The sequence below is a fragment of the Pteropus medius genome, unplaced genomic scaffold, assembly GCF_902729225.1.
Source record: "Pteropus medius unplaced genomic scaffold, Ma_sr-lr_union100, whole genome shotgun sequence".
Lineage (NCBI taxonomy): Eukaryota > Metazoa > Chordata > Mammalia > Chiroptera > Pteropodidae > Pteropus > Pteropus medius.
In genome coordinates this window covers 33,263,632-33,285,418 of record NW_024354875.1, presented here as the reverse complement: position 1 = coordinate 33,285,418, position 21,787 = coordinate 33,263,632, and the positions used below count along the sequence as shown (strand labels likewise).

The 21,787-nt window shown below is 37.8% G+C and overlaps 1 long non-coding RNA gene across 1 annotated transcript; it reads left to right on the top strand.

Moving 5' to 3' along the window:
- Positions 1 to 8,045: 8,045 nt before the first annotated feature.
- LOC120597080 (uncharacterized) lies at positions 8,046 to 10,665 on the top strand. The gene is made up of 3 exons (XR_005651334.1): positions 8,046 to 8,221; positions 10,123 to 10,279; positions 10,494 to 10,665. It is a non-coding gene; the product is annotated as an uncharacterized LOC120597080 (long non-coding RNA).
- The last annotated feature ends 11,122 nt before the right edge of the window (positions 10,666 to 21,787 follow it).

Below are 21,787 nucleotides of genomic sequence, written 5' to 3'. Positions count from 1 at the left end.
AGAGTTTTCATGGTTCTTACTAATTATTTCTAGTTCTAATGTATTTTTTTCCATGAAAATATCATGAGCAAAATTCCATACAATGCCATATTTACAAATGCCTTCCCAATATACTGCAAGAGCATAAACGGTTTCCCAGTCTTCCTAGAAGTTCTTTATAAACATTAAACGAGATGATTTGCTGAGAGAGAACAGCAAATCAGAAACACACACACAAATAGTCGTTTTTGCTACTTGAACGAGGACTCTTCTTGAGCAGTTGCCTTTTCTTTTCCAATTCTCTTTCTTCTCACTTTCTCCCTCCCCCAAGAAACAACCAAGTCCCTTAAACACACTTACACTCACAACCGTAGTTTTCCTACCCATTCTTTCCACTTATCCCGGGTGAGCTCTGCTGTCATTGCGGCCAGCTCGATGGGACCCCCCCAATCTCCTCGGCTCTCTTTCTCCATTACAACCCCAGCTGGAAGTTTTGCTCTTGCTGGCACTGCCCCAGCTTCCAGGGACCCTGCTCCCTCCCTCTGAGCTGTTGATTCATCACAGTTCTTCAAATCTCACCTTAAAAGCTTCCCCCTGGGTTTTATCCTGAGGTCAGCTCTCGATGCAAAATGTTTTGGGACACTTTGTATTAAGGGTGTTATTGACACTAATGGTACACACGAAATCAATTGTACTACATCTTTATGACTTCAGGTAATTTGTCTGGGAAAATGACATTCTCCATTTCCCCCTAGGATTCCGAATTTCTGTTTATGTTCCTTTTTTTTTTTCTCGGTACTGTTTTGAACAAACAACAAAAATTACATAAACTGCTGAATATCTTTTTCTTCCATTTTCCCTACTGCACCTTCTCATTGTGTGAATTGGCATAGTCTCCTGAACGCAGTTGTGTTTACTTCTGGGGCACACTGTATAATTTAACTTTCTGCAATATAAAATAAGTCAGCGGCGATATTTTTACTTGTTCCAACAATGTCCAAAGTTGTCTCTCACTGTTTTTATTTGAAGGAACTAGACACAAACCTGGCTGCCTTAACCGTGGCCTCTGTGAGGGCTACAGCTGAGAAAATCCGCTGTCAGGAAGAAGTGAATAGAACTAACAAGACTATTGAGCTGGCCAACAGATTAGTGAAAGGTCTGGAGGTGAGGTCCTACAGGGCAGACTAATGAAGCAGGCTGCAGAAAGCACTTCTTTGTTATACACTACTGATCTGGCAATAACAGCAGCACTTAGCAAAGAGCCTGATGAGCTGAAAAAATTATGTCATTATCATTCATTTTTTTCATAATAGAAACATGTTTTTGACCTTTACATTTTCTTACATTTTACCATGCTGCGGCCTGTATTAACTGTAAGATTACCTAGTGACTAGTATATTCAGAAAGCCCTACAGGAAAGGGAACAGTTGCTTTTCCTTGAGTATTGACAAATAAAGTTGATGCGATAAAAAAGGCAAAGACTTTATTTGGAACAATTAGACAATGCTAATGATAGTGCCCTGGGTTGGTTTACCACGAAGCACGATGCAATTTGTCCGACTTAGTTAAGGAATATGATAATGCCCTAATTATCTGTCTAAGATGTACCCTGGATATTGCAGAGGAGACAAAGAATAAAGAGTGGCAAACCATGAATTATCTGAAATAATCCATATTGTTAAAGGTTGGCTCCTGAGAAAGTCTGGTCACTGGCAGCTTTCTCACTTGCCATTCATCCATTGTTAATTTAATCTTTTGTATATATTTAAATCTTTTTCCCTGGGTTAACATTTGTTGGGAGAACGTCTCCTCTTGTCCCCCGCCATTGTAGGAGGCATGTTTTTCCAACCAGCGGCTCTCCATGCCTTTCTTTTATTCCGATAACTGGACTTGCAGTGGCCAAGAAAGCATCAACCCACTGCTAATTAAACAGATTTATCCAACTGGATATTGTTAGGAGAATTTAAAATATAAATTGATGAGTGCTTGTTTAGTGCCATTTGAAGAAAGAATTGAAAGGATTTATCGGCTGAGAAGAAAAAGTCTCAGTGTCTTAGATGAAAGCCAGAAAATCTAATGAATTTAAATGTATCCCACCAGGGTAGCCATATTTCTCCTCACTGTGGAACACTGATGTCTCTCAAATTAATGGAAGTAAATTACTATCTTAATCTGACAAATCTATCACTGTTTTATCAAATCAATTTGCCAGCTCCCAAATAGATCAGGAGAAATAGTAGAGGAGTAGCAAGGGATTTCTTTTTTCTAAAGAGTAGTGTGAACCCCATCCTCTAAAAGAACATCCATGCCTGAGCCTGACTGACTTAGTTTCACACCATTTGATGGAGCTCTTTGTGCAAAAAGTACCTGTCAGAACGAGCTCAAGGCAATAACCTCGCTCTAAGCTCAGAGAGTGTTGGATCTCTTCCAATGTTTTCCATGTCTTTTGCTCTACCCTTTCTGACATAATGAATCTGTGGCCTCCAGAGAACATTCTACCAGGCCTGTGAACATAGGACACCTGCGGGAAGACTTGCCTCCCCTCAGCAGCTTTGACTTTGTATGTTGGCTCCTTTGCAAGCCAGACTCGCATCTGACCTGTTGAGAAACCAAGTCACATAACTAACCCATCAGCAAGTAAATTCTACCCCCCATGGTGGAAATGCTCAGTGTGTCTACTCCAAATCTTCTTTGTTGAAATACTTGTGCCATTTATTTTGAGGCATTTTATAGCAAATGAAAGCATTAGAGACTGTGGCAGTGCAGAAATGCATGCACTTCTGTACTTACTTCCATGACGACAGCGCCCAACCACATATGTGTCACAAAAACGCTGCCATCTCTGCTTCTCTGGGAAATTGGGCAATTAAGGTTTCTTTCCTGCAAGCGTGTCTTTCTTAAGCTGTGTATACCTAGTACTTTAAAATGTTTTGATATGTAGCCCATTAAATATTACCGTCCTAAAGATGGAGTTTGTTTAAAAATGTTTCTTTTCTCTTTTTTGCCTAAGTTTTACTTCAGTACTCTTTTATATTTTCTTTCCTTTTAGTTTTCCTTTTCTTCTCGATCTCTTTTCTGCTTTTCTATTTTTATTTCAGCTTTATGGAGGTATAATTAACAAGTAAAACTGTAAAATATTTAACTGTCCATGATGGTAAATTTGATATACATATACATTGTGAAAGGATTCCCCACCCCCATTGAGTTAATTAACACATCCGTCACCTCACATATTTATCTCTTTTTTTTTGGTGAAAACATTTAAGTTCTATTTTATTAGTAAATTTCAATTATACAACACAGTGTTATCAACTATAGTCACCATGTTATACATTATTTCCTCAGATCTTACTCATCTTATAGCTGAAAGTCTGTCCCTTTTACCAACCTCTCCTTCTTCCCCTCTCCTGCCCGTTCCAGCCTCTGGAAACAGTTTTCTACTCTCTGTTTCCATGTTCGACCTTTTTTTAAGATTCAAAAAATTAAAACTAGAACTACCATATAACCCAGCAATCCCACTTCTGGTTATTTATCCAAAGAAATCTAAAACACTAATTTGAAAAGATATGTGCATCCTTATGTTCATTGCAGCATTATTTACAATAGCCACGATATGGAAGCAACGTAAATGTCCATCTATAGACAATTGGATAAAGAAGATGTGGTACATACGTACAATGGAATATTACTCAGCCTTAAAAAAGAATGAAATCTTATCACTTAGGACAACATGGATAGACCTAGAGAGTATTATGCTAAGTGAAATAAGTCAGACAGAGGAAGACAAATGCCATATGATGAAATCTAAAAAAACAAAATAAATGAACAAACAAAACAGAAACAAACTCATAGGTACAGAGAACAAACTGTTGGTTTCCAAGTGGGAGGGGGTTTGGGAGCTGGGTAAAAAAAGGTGAAGGGATTAAGAAATACAAATTGGAAGTTACAAAATAGCCATGGGGATGTAAAGTATAGTATAGGAAATATAGTCCATAATATCGGAATGACTGTGTATGGTGTCAGGTGGGTGCTAGACTAATCAGGGGGATCACTTGCTTATATAAATGTCTAACCACTATGCTGTACACTTGAAACTAATATAATACTGAATGTGAACTGTAATTGAAAATATGTGTGTATATATATTACATCTTCTTTATCCATTCATCTCTTGATGGACACTTAGGTTGTTTCCATATCTTGGCTATTGTGAATTATGCTGCAATGAACATGGGAGTGCAGATATCTCTTCAATTTTTTGTTTTCTTTTTCTTTGGATTATACCCGGAAATATAATTGCTGACTTACTGACTTAGTTTCATATGATAATTCTATCTATCACATGATAGTTTTATTGATCATTTTTTGCTGAACCTCCATGCTATTTTCCATAGTGGCTATATCGGCCTCTCTTTCTTTTTTAAAATCTTCCAACTTCTGTTCTCTTCCTTTCTTCTCTCTCCCTTTCTTTCTTTCTTTCTTTCTTTCTTTCTTTCTTTTCTTTCTTTCTTTCTTTCTTTCTTTCTTTCTTTCTTTCTTCTCTTTCTTTTCTTTCTTTCTTTCTTTCCTCTCTCTCTCTTTCTTTCTCTCTCTCTCTTTCCTTCCTTCCTTCCTTCCTTCCTTCCTTCCTTCTTCCTTTCCTTCCTTCCTTCCTTCCTTCCTTCCTCTCCTCCTTCCTTTTTTCTTCATCTCATGTCTTTTTTCTTTCTAGTAATTTTTTTCCACTGTATTTTTCTGGGTAAAGAGTAGAAATCTAATTGTCACTGATTTTTTTAAAGAAATCTTTTTGGAGCAGACTATTAATTTTTCGTCTCTTCCTTTGTAAAATACAAAAGTGGCCTATTAGAATAAGTTCTGTGTTTATGGTTTAAAATTTATGTTTGGAGCAATCAGGGTCTTCGTTTGTAAGTTCTGAGCTTTTCTCTCTCTTTGGAACTGTAGCCACTTCATTATCGTTTAAAACAATTCTTTTGTATCACTCATTAGTAAATGTTGTTATGAGAATTGTTTTCTCTAAGGCTACTTCATTACTATTATAAAATCCATTTAATTAGCATGTTTTTAAAATTAAGACACATTAAAAATGAAATGCAGACATTTTACTAAGACTTGTTGCTTTAAAACATGCTATTATCTTTCTGGAAGGAAATTTCAGAGCATGCCTCAAGAATATTACGAGTGTATATATATATACACTCGTATATATATATACACACTCGTATATATATATACACTCGTATATATATATATATATACACACACACACACCATATACTTTGACCCAGGAATTCCATTGCTAGGACTTTATCCAAAGGGTATAGGAATATGACACGGTTCACTACCAGAATACTTATTGCAGCACTGTTTATAATAGCTATAAATTAGAAATCACCTCAATGTCCCCAGACTGAGTATTGGCTCAATAAGTTATAGGTCATTCATAATGTGGAATATCATATACCCATTAAAAATTATGTTGTAGAAGGATATTTTTATCATACGGGAAATTTTTCTTAGTATATTTTGAAATAAACACAGCAAGTTACAAAATGTGATGCATGTTGTGATCTCAGTTTGACAATATATTACCTCTCAACTCCAAATCAACCTCTCTGCCTTAATGGGCTGGGCCCTTTAGGGCATTTTTCCTCTATAGCGAGCACAACGTTAGGTTTGTCAGTAGAGGGTGCAGGAGAGACAATGCAGGAGGAAGAAGCTTCCTCTCCAGACTCTGGGGCTTTCCTTTAGTTTTTCTTCCTGCCCCTCCACCACTGCCAGAGGCCTCTGTCCCAGCCTGTCCGCACACCCAAGAGCATGCAGTCCCTCAGCAAGCACTCAGCCCCATCCCAGATAGTGATTAGCTTGCAGCAGCCCTCCCAAGAGGCACATCACTCCAAGCCTCTACCCGTCCTGCTAGCAAGCTGATTCTTGGTGCCCTGACTGCCTCTGGAGCACCTGTGCTGCAGAAGTATGTTCCTTGGTTGCCCAGCAATTGTGGACCAGTTCTGGCTCAGGCAATCCAGAGAATGTCATATACAGTGGGGTTGCAGACACAGTCTGTCCAGCAAGTTCTACATCTCTCTTGGGGAGGTAGCCCTCTTTGAAGTTGTTCCTCCCTTGGATGCTGTTTCTCAACCCTCGGGTATTATTTAGAGTTTTCTTTTCACCTTCCTAATTATGCCTATGTTATAGTTAATAGTATTTTATAATAAATGTTCCCTGTTCAAATTGCTGTGTGGTTTCTGTCTGCTGATTGGACCCTAATACATATATTTATGTATAGGAAGAGAGAAAAATGACTGGAACAAAAAGCCAAAAATTTGACAGTGGTTGAATCTGGGTGGTGTGATTAAAGATCTTTTTTAACTTAGTTTTTGTGATTCACAATATTTTCCAAAATATTTTGTAAAGAGCTTTTATTTATTGTACTTATTTATTTTAGTTTCTAAGATTCACTATTATGCTAGCAAAAGTTATTGATACAAGTTTATGTTCTTGCTACAAAATTTAGAGTCAAAACCAAAATGATCATATCAGAAGCCTATTCAATCAGCAAGTTGGATGGAGCTGGCCTAATAATGGGACCACACAAAGTCTTACAATTACTTCTAAGAACTGGCCTCCTTTCCATGACCATCATCAGCTCCCTCATCTCTGATTTTAAAGTCACTGCAACTCTGGTTTTCAAGTCACACTGTTGATATGAAGGTGTTAAGAACTATTTTTGTAAATAATAAGATGATTTTTAAAACTACTGTAGCAATCTTTAAAAATGTCATGCAATTTTATCGCAGCCTTCTGCTATTTAGAGAGATGTGTGTGTGCACGTAGCAAATTGGCTTGTTACCATTTCAGCAGACATACCACTAATGCAAGGATGCTATGCGTGGCCGGATTCTAAGATGGCCCCCAAGATTCCCAGCCCTTGACGCGCACACTCCTTCTCCCAGTTATTCAATCAAACACTCCAGAGAGGATTTTGCAGATGTAATTAAGGTCCCACACCAGTTGACCTTATGATAGGGAGATTAACCCTGTGGGCCTGACCTAATTATCTGAGCCCTTTTAAAGTAGAGGGTTTCTCTGGTTGGTTACAGAAAAGCAGAAAGTCAGAGATTGGAAACACAAGGGGGATTCAACGTGGAAAAGTCTCCATTGCTGATTTTGAAGATGAAGGGGGCCAAGTGGCAAGGAATATGGGCAGTCTCCAGCCCCTGAAAGCAGCTCCAGCCTGATGGCGGAGAAGGAAACAGTTCCTCGCTCTACAGCCACGAGGAACTGAATTCTTCCGGCAAGCTGAACACAGCTGGAAGCATGTTCTGCCCTACAGCCTCCAAATGAAAAGAAAGAAACTAGAAAACAGACTGGATCTTGCTGGCCACCCCTATTCTTAAGGATTCAAAGATACAGATTCAAAACCTCTTGGAAGGACAACAGATTCCTTGGAGTTCTGAGGCTTCGCCTTCATCATCATTGTGGTTGTCCCTGTGGCAGGGCACCCCCGCATTGCCAGCAGCGCCCAGAGTCTGGAGCGTGGATTCACGTTCTAGATTAGAGTCTACGCATTCATTATTGGAAGTACTGGAACTGCCCTTCTTTGTTCATATTCCTCGGAGATTTGACTACAAACAGGGACTTTGTGGTGGGCAAAGACTTGGGAAATGACGGCTACTTTTTAACTTTTGGTTACAGTTTTGAGATTGAATGATCTCTTATTCAGCAACAGGCTTCTCTTTTCTAACTCTCCTACGGGAAATGCCTCCCGCCTTTACTCGTAGTCTTTTGGCCCTGATTTTTTTAAATATGATTTCTCTAATTTGGTTACTTTTTGCTTTCATTTTTGGTTATCTGCACAGACTTTTTTCCACTTTCTTTTTTAGTTTTGGTCAGTTTCACAGGGTAGAAAAATAGAAGTATAAATTTTACCAGAAACTTTAAGTAATTTTGTCTATAGGCTTTCAAATCCTCAATGAAAATTTGAAATCTGGTTTCAGATTTAAGTCACATTTAAGTGATTTCTGCCAGTTACCACAGAAAGAGAAGCTAAGCTCTTAATAGAAGAGAATGAATTTGGAAAGTCCGGAAGAGAAGGAGTTGGTCTGTGTCACTTTGAACTTAGATGATGTCACCAGAATGAAGAAATTGCCACCCTTGAATGGGGAGCTGCCATGGGACCTTCTACCAGGCAGCAGGACCTTTTCTGGCCTCTGAGTGAGTTGCGTTTATCCCAGTTTCCTGATAGGTATGTATCCTGGTCCACGAATTCTGAATACTACCTTTGTAAATGGTTATTTCTCTAGTCTCCTATAGCCACGTCAACAAGAAGGCAAAATAACATTTGATTTCCCTTTCGATATTTAACTGAGAATTGAACTCTAGAAGCCATGAAATCACAGTGAAAGCCCATGAGATGATCATGGAAGGGCAGTCAGGTGTGTTTCCTCTGTTGACAAGACCGACATTATAGGTTTGAAAAGTCTTTACTGCTGTTTCAGTCATGTACTCACTAAGAAGAAAAATAATTTCAAACTCAAGCTGAAATTCAGTCAGCAGACAAGTTCCTCTCCTGCCTGCCTTCTGCACAGGGTAATCTCCTTGGGGACCCTTTCCGTTGAAGACAACCCCACCCATCAGCAGGGAACAAAATGGAGGTTAAACACACAGGATATCCACTTGATGAGTATTATGCATTGAAATGTGTTCCTCAAAAATCCGCATGTTGAAGTCCTAAACCCCTGGACCTCAGAATGTGACCTGATTTGGAAATAAGTTCATTGCAGATATAATTAGACAAATTAAGATGAGTTCATACTTGAGAAGAGTGGGCCTCTAGTACTATATGACCAGTGTCCTTATAAAAAGGAAAATGTTGGACACAGGGACACACATGTAAAAAGAAGGCCTCCCCAGCCAAGAAGTGACCAGAAGCTAGAAGAGAGGCCTGGGCCAGATCCTGTTTGAGCACCTTCAGATGGTGCATGGCCCTGCTCACACCTTGATTTGGGACCTCTGACCTCTTGAAGTGTGACACAATAAATTTCTGTTGTTGTAAGCCACCCAGTTTGTGGTACTTTATTACAGCAGTCCTAAAAACTAACATAATGAAAACGATGATCTTTCCTTCCCGGCTTTGAATTGAGTGCCCTTGTCAAAAAAAAAAAAAAAAATACATCATCACTGCCCTTACCGCCCCTCTCAAAATTACTCAAGGTTTGAAACAGGAGAAATGGGCAGAGCTGCAGGAGGCCTTTGACCTAGGAGCAAACTAGAGATCTCTGGAAGCTGCTGCCTAAACTGACCTTTGCAAAATCCAGGAATGAGTCTTTTGTGACATCTCTTGACATCAATATTTCACTGTGGTGACTGAGCCAATGAGCTGCTGCCACATACTCATGATCTAACGTCCTCTCCTGCTAAAAGTGGATGGGAACAGTATGTGTTTGGAGCAGATAGTTTGTGCAAGTGTGTGTGTGTGTGTGTGTGTATGCGAGTGTCTTTTTTAAATAGTGAAACTACTCACTGGAAAGTGAGAATTTCAAATTATTTCAGCCTAAAAATTTTTTTCAGTATAAAATATAAAAAAGCAAATACCCTAACACTGCCTTTCAAACTATATGTTGATCACAGTTATAGATTTTGAACAATTTTCTTGCTCATTTTGGGGAAATTTGTGTTATTTTTAGCAACTCACCATTTAAATCACTACTGTCAAATTAGCCAGATTTGTTTTTCTTTATGTTTGAAGATCTTTGGGGTAATATAATCAAATTAACTCATTTAAAAGCCTGCTGTGTATTTTCTAATTTTTTTCCCAGTATTGAAGCTTGTCTGTATTGTACTTGACTGCAGAATTAATGTTTAATTTTATTCTATAAACATAGAGTTAAAGCCACTTAATCTTAGCACACAGTCTAAGCAAATACATACAAAATGTATGTAAGTTGTGCCCTATTTTAACCATAGGGATCCCACCCTTATATTTTAGGACATAGCTTCTATATTTCAGAAGGAAGCAAGTTCTTTAGAAGGTACAGGTAGGGGTGTAACTTTTTTCTTCATCGTTAACATCAGATTTAATGGGTGGTTTTAGCATCTGATTTAAAAATGTATACAAATCAGCTTGTATTCTTCTTCTGCCCATAGGCTTGCAAGTAACATTCTCTAAGTGCAAACCTGCAAGGCGAAGGTGGATGGTTGAGTGACAAAAAGCCTCCGGTCCTCCTGTTGACATCTCACATTTCTCACGTCCCTGACTGATGATGCCTCATCTTCCAGTTTCCAGTATAAAGGAGTAACAAAAGTATGAAGTAAAATGGGGGTGCTTTTAGCAAAACGCAAAAGGGACTCTTTATAGTGACAAAAGATTAAACTCCTAATATAATCAAGGAGGATGGTAGGTTTAAGATGTATGATATTCTTTAATATTTGCATGAGGAAAGAAGTTAAAGAATTCTAAACGATTTGGCAGTTTCTTATGGAGTTTTTTTTTCTTAAATATTTTATCGTTCCTCAAGAGCCACCCAAACCTCCATCCCAGGAACCTCTCTAAGGAGTCACAGTGTCATTTTGTGTCCTCCACTAAGATCTCCTTCAGGCTCAAGGACATGGAAAGAGAATATGCAGACACATCAGAGAAACAGCTTTCTCCACTGCAGCAAAAACAATTCAAAGAGCACGGCCTCCCGATAGAAGGTCACCAGCATCATCTTTTTAGGTGACAAACAGTACATTATATTTTCCAAACCATCTCTGGTTAGAATACCTGAGTTTGTAAAAGAACAAAAAATCGTTCTGTGAAAAATGGGGGTAAGCAAAATGTAAGGGATGAGAAACCCAAGTTTGAATGCAAGATTCTCCTCTTGACTCAAACCTTGGCTGGAAATATGTGATTGGGAAAGGGTTGTGTTTTCAGCTGGATGTGGTTGATTGAGGAATTGTCTGGAACCAAGTGGCTACTCTTACCTATGTGTGATTTCATTTGTCATTTGGGAATTTCCGAAAGCCCCAAGGGACTCAAGTAGTGGGTACAATGTGTATGTAAAAATCCAGAAAAATATGGTGCTGTGTTTTGCCTTGCTTTATGATTCATCAGGGCAGATTAAAATAGTTAATGCCCCTCTAAAAAAAAAGAGCAATTTACTCTGGTCTCACAAGTAAGATCAGGGCCAATAAACTGTAACAAAGCATAATATTTAGGACACACATATAACTCCACTCAAGGATAATGTTCGACACATAATTCATAGAGTTAGTTCCAATCAATTCTCCTCCTGCGAACACACAGCACTAATAGGTCTACTGAGGCCTTTAAATTTCCTCCCACTTTTCGATGCATACGTTCACGAAAAAGCACAAATTATTAATCAGAGTAGCCTCTTTCATGTTTCTGTTACTTGTACCCAGAACCGCCTGGAATATCAAACAAAAGGAATAAATTCAAAGGTCAAATCATACCCAGTTTGCCATATAAAATTGAGGGTTAAGATGAAAAGTTAAAAAAAAAAAAAGGCAACTTAAAACTTTTCTCTATTTGCTTCAGAGACTGTTCTACTTTCAACTTTCTGGATGCCTATTACTAGTATATTATGTGAAATCAGCTATCAGGCATTTGAAGATGAAGAGCTGATTTTATCATTCATTGGCATTCTAAGGGGTGTACCACACTTAATTAAGGTAGTTTTGTACATAAGGTTTAAAAATATTTACAATGCTTCTCAGGCTATCAACAGGTGAAGTTAGCTAAACAACTGGGGGGAAAAATATTTACCTCCAGGTAGTAATGGACCAGCCAAAAATTTACATGCTGTTTTCACATGCACACACACAAAAATTCTTCTGGTTAAAAAAAGTGATAGGGTCAAAAGAAAAGTTGCACAGATAAGGAAGAGTAGTATTTTAAAAATACAGCAAGTGTTCAATTAAAACTAATTTAAAACACACCATCACATGGATTTAATCATGGAAGAGAGATTGCCAACTAGGAATAGAGGTTATGCAATCTAGGAAGTAGAGTGTGGGAATGAGGGTCAGATGACTCTTTGACTTATCTGAACACTTCTCTATTGCTGGGTGACCTGTGTTCATGCTTTAGGCTCAATTCGCCCTGATGGGAAAACACTAATGCGATAATCTAGAACAACAATGTTTCCCATATGCTTCTTAGCTATGGCATTGAAGAATTTTGAGACTATTCCATAAATGAAAACGTGAAGAAAGGAGTTTGCTGTGACTCTCTACAACATAAAAAAAAGAAAGCAAGTGTCTGTGGTTTTAGAAAGGTTTAAGAGAAGTCCTAGAGAAGTCCTACTTAATGGCAGGGAAATAATAGTGATACCTTGACATAGAGATTTGCAATCTCTTATCTGAACCCCTCTGTACCACATGTGTTTCAGAATTCAGAAATGTCAGGAATTTAGAATTGCAATTGAGTACATATGTCAAATGTTATATAATATTGCCATTGGAGTCTGGGCAGTACTCCATAATCAAATTTCCACAGTTAAATGTATAATTCTTATACTAAGTGAGATAAAAAAAAATTATCAATAGCTTCATATCAGGTCATGCCATGTTTTGCTGCCAAGAGAGTTATGAAATAACTTCCATTTTTTAGAACATTTTTAAAACTTCAGGATTATGGCTAAGTAGTTATACATTTGTATTATCCTTTTGAAGGCAGCATCACTACACAAATTTCATGAGGATTTGTCCAAGGTGCACTAGGTTGGTAAATAGGTAATAGCATCCCAGTGTGACAATGTGGAACCAAAGGTTTAAAAGGTGAAAAAGTGAAATGATTTGACTCAAGGTATTACAGCTGATTCTCAGAAAAGTGGGAACCAAAAATTGGTTTGTTATCAATTAGAGATGGTCAAATAGTGGAAAAACACAATAAAAAAATTACCCCAGCACTGTTTTTTATAACTTCTGAATAGGAGAGTATAGAAATCAGATTTCTTTTATTCCTGCATCGAATGCCAGGTTTCTACCCAGAGGAAGGAAGAGAAGATACAAAATTACACGAGTGAGACAAAACCTAGGAAGATGATTGTCAAAAGAACACTCCTTCCCGAAGAGTGCAGTATGCAAAGAAGAGGAAAAAGTAATATTACTGTGGAGAAATCTGACAAACATTTCCTCAGCCATCCGATGAAGGTCAACATCAACAGTGACAAGTCATGTTGATATCACGCGCCCTTGATATGCTATGATGAGAATCATACTTTTCCCCTGTGTCTTCCCCTCAGAAAAGACATTAACCTAGGCTAATCATGAGAAAGACATCAAACAAACCAAAACTGAGGGGCATTCTACGAAATACATGACCAGTACTTCTCAAAATTCAAGGCTATCAAAAACAAGGAAAGTCTGAGAAACTATCATAGTCTAGACTGTAAAGGAAACTAAAGAAACGTGATGACTAAGTGTGATGTATTATCTTGCACAAGATACTGGAAGAGAAAAAGGACATTAAGTAAAAACCAAGGGAATATGAAGAGAAAATGGACTTTAGTTAATAATAATGTTTCTATATTGGTTCATTAGTTGTGACATACCATATTAATGTAAAATGTTAATAGGGAAGTTTCACGAGGGGTATAGGGAAACCTCTTTGCTAGTTTTGCAACTAGTTTGCAAATGTAAAACTATTCTATAGTAAAAAAAATTTATTTGAAAAATATCCTTCATATTATGCCAAATACATATGATTAAACAGTAAAATAGAAAGAAATATTTAGAGTATGAAATAAGTTATACAAAAACATTTGTAATGGAGAATGTTCTCTATTGTCTGTGATTTATAAAACTGGATTTCTAGAAAAGGTCATTTATTGTTATTCTCACTTTTCCTATTTAAAATTTTGAAAATAGATCTGTAGAATTTGGAATTGTACCGGATTTTGTTCAATTTTTTTGTATCACGTTCATAAATGTAACTCACATGATAACTCAGTTGTGCAGAGTACAGTTTTGTCCTTTTGTCTCTTGTTAATCTTTCTTTCACCTTCTCGCTTTCTGGTTGGGGAAAAAAAACTTCTTGTTTTATGCCATTCAAAACTCAATCTGGTCCTACCATTCACAAATTCCTTTAAGTATTGTTTCACTCTCTTGAGGAAGAAATATTTTCAGGCTCTCAGCTTGCTCTATCTTCTTTCTGCCTCCCTTACCATCTGAATTTCCAAGATGGTGAGTGGGTGCACTGGAGGAGATCATGGCCTTGTGCAGACACATAGTGGAGGGAAGAGTTGGTGCCTGTGGTTTCTCCCGTCTCCAAGGAAACCTCCTGCCCACCGGGTTGCCAGGCATCTGTAACCTCTCATGCTGAGGACTATTACTGGACTATTACTTCTTTTAGCACAGAGAAAGCATGTGAGGAGTCAGAGTTTGGCCTCATCCTACCAGGTTAAAGCGTCCAATATTTACTCCAATTCAAAACCACATTTCATTTACCTTTTAAAATGAATATTTTAAACTACAATATCTTTAAGTCAAAATAAAACTGTCAGAGTTCATTTCTTCCTATGTCTTCACATATATCCTAAAACGACAGATCCTTCTTCTCCCTCAATGGGAGATTTTCATTAGTCAAACCCAAAATAGAGTTGTGTGTAGAGTTGGATTATGTCACTTGCTTTTCTAGGGTCAGATGTCATAACCCCATGCTTTCTAAAGGGCTTGCTATGTACTTGCTCAACGACTAATTCAGAAAAAAGCTTGTACAACCCAGGGCTTCTGAAGCAATGTGTGCTCAGTCTCCAGGCACTATTGACAGAAGGATTAGTCTGATAAAGAAGACCAACCAGGTCTTTTGTGGATTAGCAGTTGGAGGAACTTGGAAGTCTTCCTTGTCTGGCACTGTTTGGACTTCCTAGTGTCTGTCTGCAGACGGAAGACACTGGGCCCCTTCCTACTCTGAAGCCTCCTTGTGAATACAATGGGGAACCTCAGGCCTTCCCCTTTCTTGTGAGCAGGGAGCTGGAAAGCCCTTTGTGTGAAGGGACTGGGCTTCTTTCTTGTATGCTTTGTCATGCCAATAAAGTTACTGAAGTGAGGGTGACAGGTTAGAAGTGTATCAGGAACAATGAGGGGGATGGTGCCTCCTCCCATCTGATTCTTTTAAAGATTTGATTTTTCTATGCCAAATGGAGAACTTTCACTGTCCTGTCTCTTAGTTTGGCAGGATAAGGGAAAGGTTAAAGAGATTACAGCTTTCATGGGAGACTTTTTTGTCCAGAGAGGAGACTCCAAAGGAGAATCAGACTTCTCTTTCATCTCCTATTCTTCGAGTCCCACTCCTTGAACCAGTGGTACGAGTAGTCAACATGCAGACCTGGGCAAAAGACTGATTCCATAGGGAAATAAAGACTCTGAGCACCAGGGTCACTGCAATTTGCTCAAAGCCTTCTGGGCCTTGCATCACTGTTCTGTCACCTCCCAACTTTCTATGCTCTGTGGAATCCCATTCATCTCCAAAGGCCTGCTGTAATAGCCCCTCTTCTAGGAAGTCTTTGTCTATCTCAATCCACTCCTCTACTCTTTGCCTGAAAATGTTATAACTCTTGGGCTTTTCTCTACTCCCAATATCACCTTTCTTCATCTTATCACATTGCATTACAATTATTTGCTTGAACAGTTTTCATTTTCTGGAAGATTGGAAACTCTTTGTGTTATGCACCTCTCTGTGCCCAGTACCTAACTTGCATCTGCTACATAGCAGGTGCTCAATAAGTATTTGTTGAATAAATGAATGAACAGATGAATGAATGCATTATAGGAGCAACAATTGCAGATAAAATCCAGGAATTACTATTGTCGCATGTCTTTAGGCTCACCTAGCCTCAGAAAATGAATTATGACTGGTGAAAGGCTGCAATCTTCTAACTACACTTTACAAGTGATTGAACTAGGAGGGAGCATATATCCTTTCTTACCCGTGAAACATGAAGGAAGCCTCTGGAAGGCTTCTAGAAAGATATTTGCTTTCCTAATAAAAAAGGACAGAAACATCTTACGTTCCCCTTTCTCCTCCTTGTCTTCAGGATCTTTTTGTTGCTAGTGCCTAATTTACTATTAGCACATAGGCTCAGTAAATATTTGTTAAATGAGTGAGTGAATGAATACTAGAGCAATAAGCACTACCTTGCTCTGCCACTACCTTAAATGTGGATGTGGTGGCTGGTGCTGCAGGAGTCATCTTGCAACCATGAAGGAAAGGCCAAGCATCCTAGATATTTCTTGGGCTACTGAACCAACAACATCTAACATCTGTTCATCTCGACTTTTTGCTGTATGAGAAAAGCAGACCCCTACTGATTTAAATCACCATTAGTCAGACTGCTTTGTTACTTGCAGCCAAAAGCATCCTAAGTAATACGGGGATCATATTCTTTTCATTGTTGCCTCCTTACCACCTACCGTGATCATCCACCCCTCTCCTATAGATGCATCTCCATAGTACTGAGAGATTTCACAGTTCCATGGGGGAGACTACCTTAGCTTTTCTAAGCCTATAAATTTCTACATTAAGTTTTTTAGTGTGACCTATTTGTTCACAAATCTATCTGAAGACTGAAAATAAGAAGATTTTAATGTATTGTGTTCCCTGCTGTATTGGAGGTTCTGATAAGTATTCTGGAGCACCAAAAAAAAAAAAAAAAAGTTGGCTACTAACACTGAGTAATCATGAATGTATTGCACTTTCTATTTTTCAGCAGTGGGGAAACCCCCAGCCCCTTGACCTCCTGCCACTTCTTGTTTCCTTTTGACTGTGGAGGCTAAACTCTCTTGCTCTTACTTGGTCTCTGTCCCTGGCAAGGTTTAGAAATAATATTACTGGGGAAATGACAAAGAAGTAAAATAAAGTCTTTATTGTTCATTTCCTCATAGATGAGCTTTATAAATTCAAAACAAAACAAAAAAATTCTTATTCAGGTTGACAATATAAGAACAGATCAAAGTGTTTTGTGAACAGCTTATTTACTCTAGGGGAAATCTATTGACTGGCTTGCCTACAACTTTCTCTCTTTTTCTTCCCCACAACAGCTCTTCCTCTTTAATCCCACCCCCAAACTAGACTGTGCATTGGACTCTTTAACAGTGAGACAGAGGAGATCAGTAAACTGATAGATGAGGTATCCGCTCGACTTTTATTTTTGTCCATTGTGGCCTACTGAGACAAATATATTCTTCTCAGCAGATGTTTTGTTTTCCTGCATCTTTAAATAAAATATTTGTGATAAATGTGATTACATATCAAAACTACATTCATTAGAGTAAACTGGGATGCTATGTCTCAATTTTTTTATTAGCATAGATAGATTCTCTCACATTACTCCTTCATATTTCTTGAGGCCAGATCATTCAACAGGTCTACCAGAAGTTAAAGTGAAATAACACTTTAGAAATAACACTTTGAGTAGCATATGTCTTCTTGACACGGAATTAAGTTGACCTATATGATAAAATGTTTACCTTTCATCCAGAAAGAAAGAGTTTATGGTCACTATGCAAGATTCATCATCTAAAGATGAAAGATGGTTGAGAAAATCCGGAAGCAGGTATTAAATATGAACATTTATAGTATAACAATGTTTATATTTTTATAGTTTGCATGAATGAATCATTGGCTACTAACGAATCATTGGCTACTGTGTTATTGTTACCAGAAACCAGATATTAATTACATGAACGTTGCCTCACCAAAAAAAATTTTAAATCTTCTCAAGTCTGATAATAGTGACAGAGTTGTCTCTCAAAAACTTTCTGGAATATACTTTTTAAAAATCTAGTGAACCATCAAGAAAGGTTTGAAATGATAGGTAAAGGGAAAAAGTTCTCAAGTGTATGTGCCTAAACTTTTCAGAATGAGGAAAGAAAGGAGAGAACGAGAGAACAAGGTAGGAAACCAGAGATCCTGGATGCCTGGGTCTGCCATGCCATATGGGCTCCCTGGACAAAAGCCATCTGGAGTGGAACAGATTGTTTCAGGCTGTTAAAGTTGCCAGATCACAGGATTTCTGGGATTTCTCTCTATTCCCTAGGGCAGGCTGGAAATTTAATTCTAAGCATATTTTAGTAATAGGGTGTAAACTATGTGTCCTTAACCAAGGAAGGTAAAGGGTCTCATCTTTATCCAATCTTAACTAGAATTCTAGAAAAGTAACTCTTTGAAGAGAAAAAGAATTAATGGTCAAAAAGTTTGAGAAACACATTATACCATCCATGGAGGTTGTATAAAGGACAGAGCAAATTAAAAGTTTGCTGAGACTTATATGATTTGAAAAAAACCCTTGTTTTTCTCAGTATTTCTCACACTTATTTGATTCATAGAACCGTCTGAGGTTTGCTTTTGGGGGAATATTTCTAATAGAGCGATGGACAATAGACCTCTTTTCTACCACCGCCTCTACACTCTTCCAGAGCCACCACTCGGAGATGTGCAAATGTAAGGCGAGTACGCTTGCTATTCTTGGGAAAGACCAGACTCCAGGATGCTGACTGGGAAGTTGGATCTTTTTCAATAATATCAGTTGGATGTGGCTTTTAATGGACATATGCTTTTGCAGATTCGGTTTCACTTAGGAAAACTATTTCCTTACGCAACATGAATTCAGGCAATCTAAATAGGCTAGATAGGCTATAATAAGTCCCTCATGCTGGAAGACTGGAATAGCCAGAGCCCAACCTTGACCCCTCTCTGAAAGTCCCAAACCTGAGCCACTAACCCAAACTTTGGGAAATATATGACATCAGACCATTGAATTCTCAAGTTTTTTATATGATAGAGGGCAAGGTCACAGAGGTGGGGATATCCCTAAAAGAAATAAATGTATTCAAGTAACCATAACTTCGGGAAACAGTTTTTATGCAAGGAAAGAGAAGGTAAATCTAATTAAAGGAAGAAACTTTCCCCTTTTTTTGATCTGTAAGAGGTTGGGTCTGCATTCCAGTGAGGGAAACATGAACGTGCTATGTCGGGGAAGGGGAGGGCTGCCTCCCACTTAAGGGAGACAAGTAGGTCCTGCAACATGATTGCTCACAGAGGAATAAAGGAGTCCAGGTGGGTATCCCAATGATAGATGAGGTGATGGATATTGCAAGCAATCCTGTCTGCAGTCCTGGCCTCTAGGATTTAATTGACTTCTCATAGTCCCAACCCTTAAAAGTTACTGCCTGATCTCAATGTCTACTGTGGGAATTGCAGGAAGGGTATGTGTGCACATTCATGCTGAAGCATGGGAGAAACAGTAGAACAGGAAATTGACCACGCAGTGGCAGAAGAGCAGAGCAGTGGTCCAGGGTCAGACAACTGGATTAGGCAACAAATGACCAGCGAGATATGCAGAAGACTGCTTTAAAAAAAAAGGGGGGGTGCAGACGATTGTGAGAGAAACTCCAGAGTGATAAATCTAGAATATTTGGGACACACGTTCAATACCAGACATTGTTCATATAGTTTTCTGACAAATAAGGAATCAGCAGTGGTTCTAACAAAAATACCATCTTGATAGAAATGTCCATTATTATTTCTCATGGCCGAGGATGACAATGTAAATGGTGGTAGATATTTTTGAGTGTGCTGGGGGAATTCCAAAGGAGAGATTAAAGGCAAGAAAAAATATGAATGTGTAAAGAAAAGTCATTTACTTGGATGTAACTGCCTTCGTGATTTCTGTGTTGATAAGGTATCATGACGTTGTTTTGCAGAATCACCCTAAAGTCAGTGGTATATTATACACTTTGTGATTGATCCTCTTGACATCAGTTGTCAGTCCTCTATGCCTTCTCATTAAAAGGATGTTAAATAAGCAAACTTTTTTTAAACTAAAATGAAGAACATTCTCCAATAGTTCCAGAGATTGATTGGCTCTTTTTTACTAAAGACAGTGTTCTAGAACTTAAGGCCCAGAAGAGATAGTTCTCTTACCCAAACATAAATCTACTATGAATTCTCTACTTTTAAAATTAACAGTATAATATAATTGTCCTGTGTAAAGAATAGTAGTGAAATAGCTGACCAGATTGAATCGGATATTCTGACTCATTAAAGGAAAAAAGCAAGTAACTCTGTACATACAATTTAAAATTAGTTGGAGCCAAGGCAAAATCAAACTACTTTCACAGTGTGTTAACATTTAGGACACAGTGAATATTAACTCAGAATTCACTACCCATTAGGGAGTTCTGTGGACCAATTTGCTTAAATTCAGAGGCTAAAACACCTTTTTTTAAAAATGTCAAATGTGTGTAGTATACAAAGGAAAAGAACAAGGTAAATGCAATTAGCAAAAATAGAAAATTAGAGAAAATGAAATTTTGGCATTTGTATTTTGACCTCACATAGAGATAAGTAGGGCTGTGAGTCAACTGAGCATAAGGACTTTGCGTCCAAGGCTTGCCTTATACGATTGTGCTCTGGAAGCTTCCATGGGAGGCACATGTGTGATCGGCTTGATTATACTGGCTGCCTCAGGCTTGCCAGCAAGGGATGTTCATGAATAGTGATGGTGTCCCATATTTCAAAAGCTTACATGGGGCATTATGTTCGAAGGCCACTAACCACACAGTTTTTAACTCAGAATAAGTTATTTACTTCTTAAGTAGTAATAAGTAACATTTAAAGAGACATATGATCAACTATGTTGATTCTATGGCATGCCTGTGAGACTCTCTGTGGGTTTTCTACTTTTTCTGACTTTAAAAAAATATTTTGTATTTTTGTATCTTAATTATTTTAAGGTGTTCCTTAAACAACAAAACAGGTCACTCTGAGGAAGGATCACAGTAAAGAATTAGATTTCATCCACTGAAGTCTATCAATGGCATCTATAGATTGAATGATGGCTACAAGAAAAACTATAAAAGCAACCCAAATTAGAGTCTATGGGGAAGGGCATTTGTCAGTATGTGTCAAAAGACTTTAAAATGTATATTTTACTCTAGGAGCTTCTCATAAGTAAACAATGATGGATCTTGCAGATATAATAAGGAGGTTCATTGTAGCACTGTTAATAATTATAAACATCAAGAGCAACCAAAATTTCTAGCAATAAGGTATTGAGAAAATAAATTATGGTACTGTCAGATGATAAAATAATCTGCCAGTCATTAAAAATAGTGTTAGAGAAATGTCTTTATTGGCAATGGAGAACTGTTCACCATACATTCTTAAGAGAAAATTCAAGTTACAAAACAGAACATCTAGTGCAATACTACTTTTATTTATACATATGTGGATTGAAAAGTGGAATTATACACACTAAGATGTGAAAGTGGTTAACATTGGAAGGGTGGAAGAATGGATATTTTTATTTCTCTTTGTTTTTTTTTCTGACTTTTCCATAATAAGTATACATTACTTTTACAATAATGAGGGGCAAACATTTTTAGTGGTAAGATAATAATAATAAGCACTTTATGAAGAAATTTTTTTTAATCTGAAAAACTCATTTGCAGTTAATATTTTTAAAACTTAACTATACTGGCATTTTTTTATTTTCCACAATGACTGATGGACCTTTTGGCGTTTGGAAGGAGGGGTCAATATATTGGACACTCAACACAAGGAAGAATTGTCCCACCAACCGATGTTTCTTGATGGATGTCTCTCCACACAGAGGAGGGATACATATTTAAACATAAAGCCGTGGTATTGTGCGTAGATTCCTTTTCATTCACAATTTTCTTTAGTGTTATTACATATAAAATTTAATTCTTCTGGAAATGAAGGAATCGATGACTTACCTTGTGAATTCTTTTAGAAGCTGCTGTGTAAAAGATCTGAACTGAAGAAACTAGAAAAATCCAA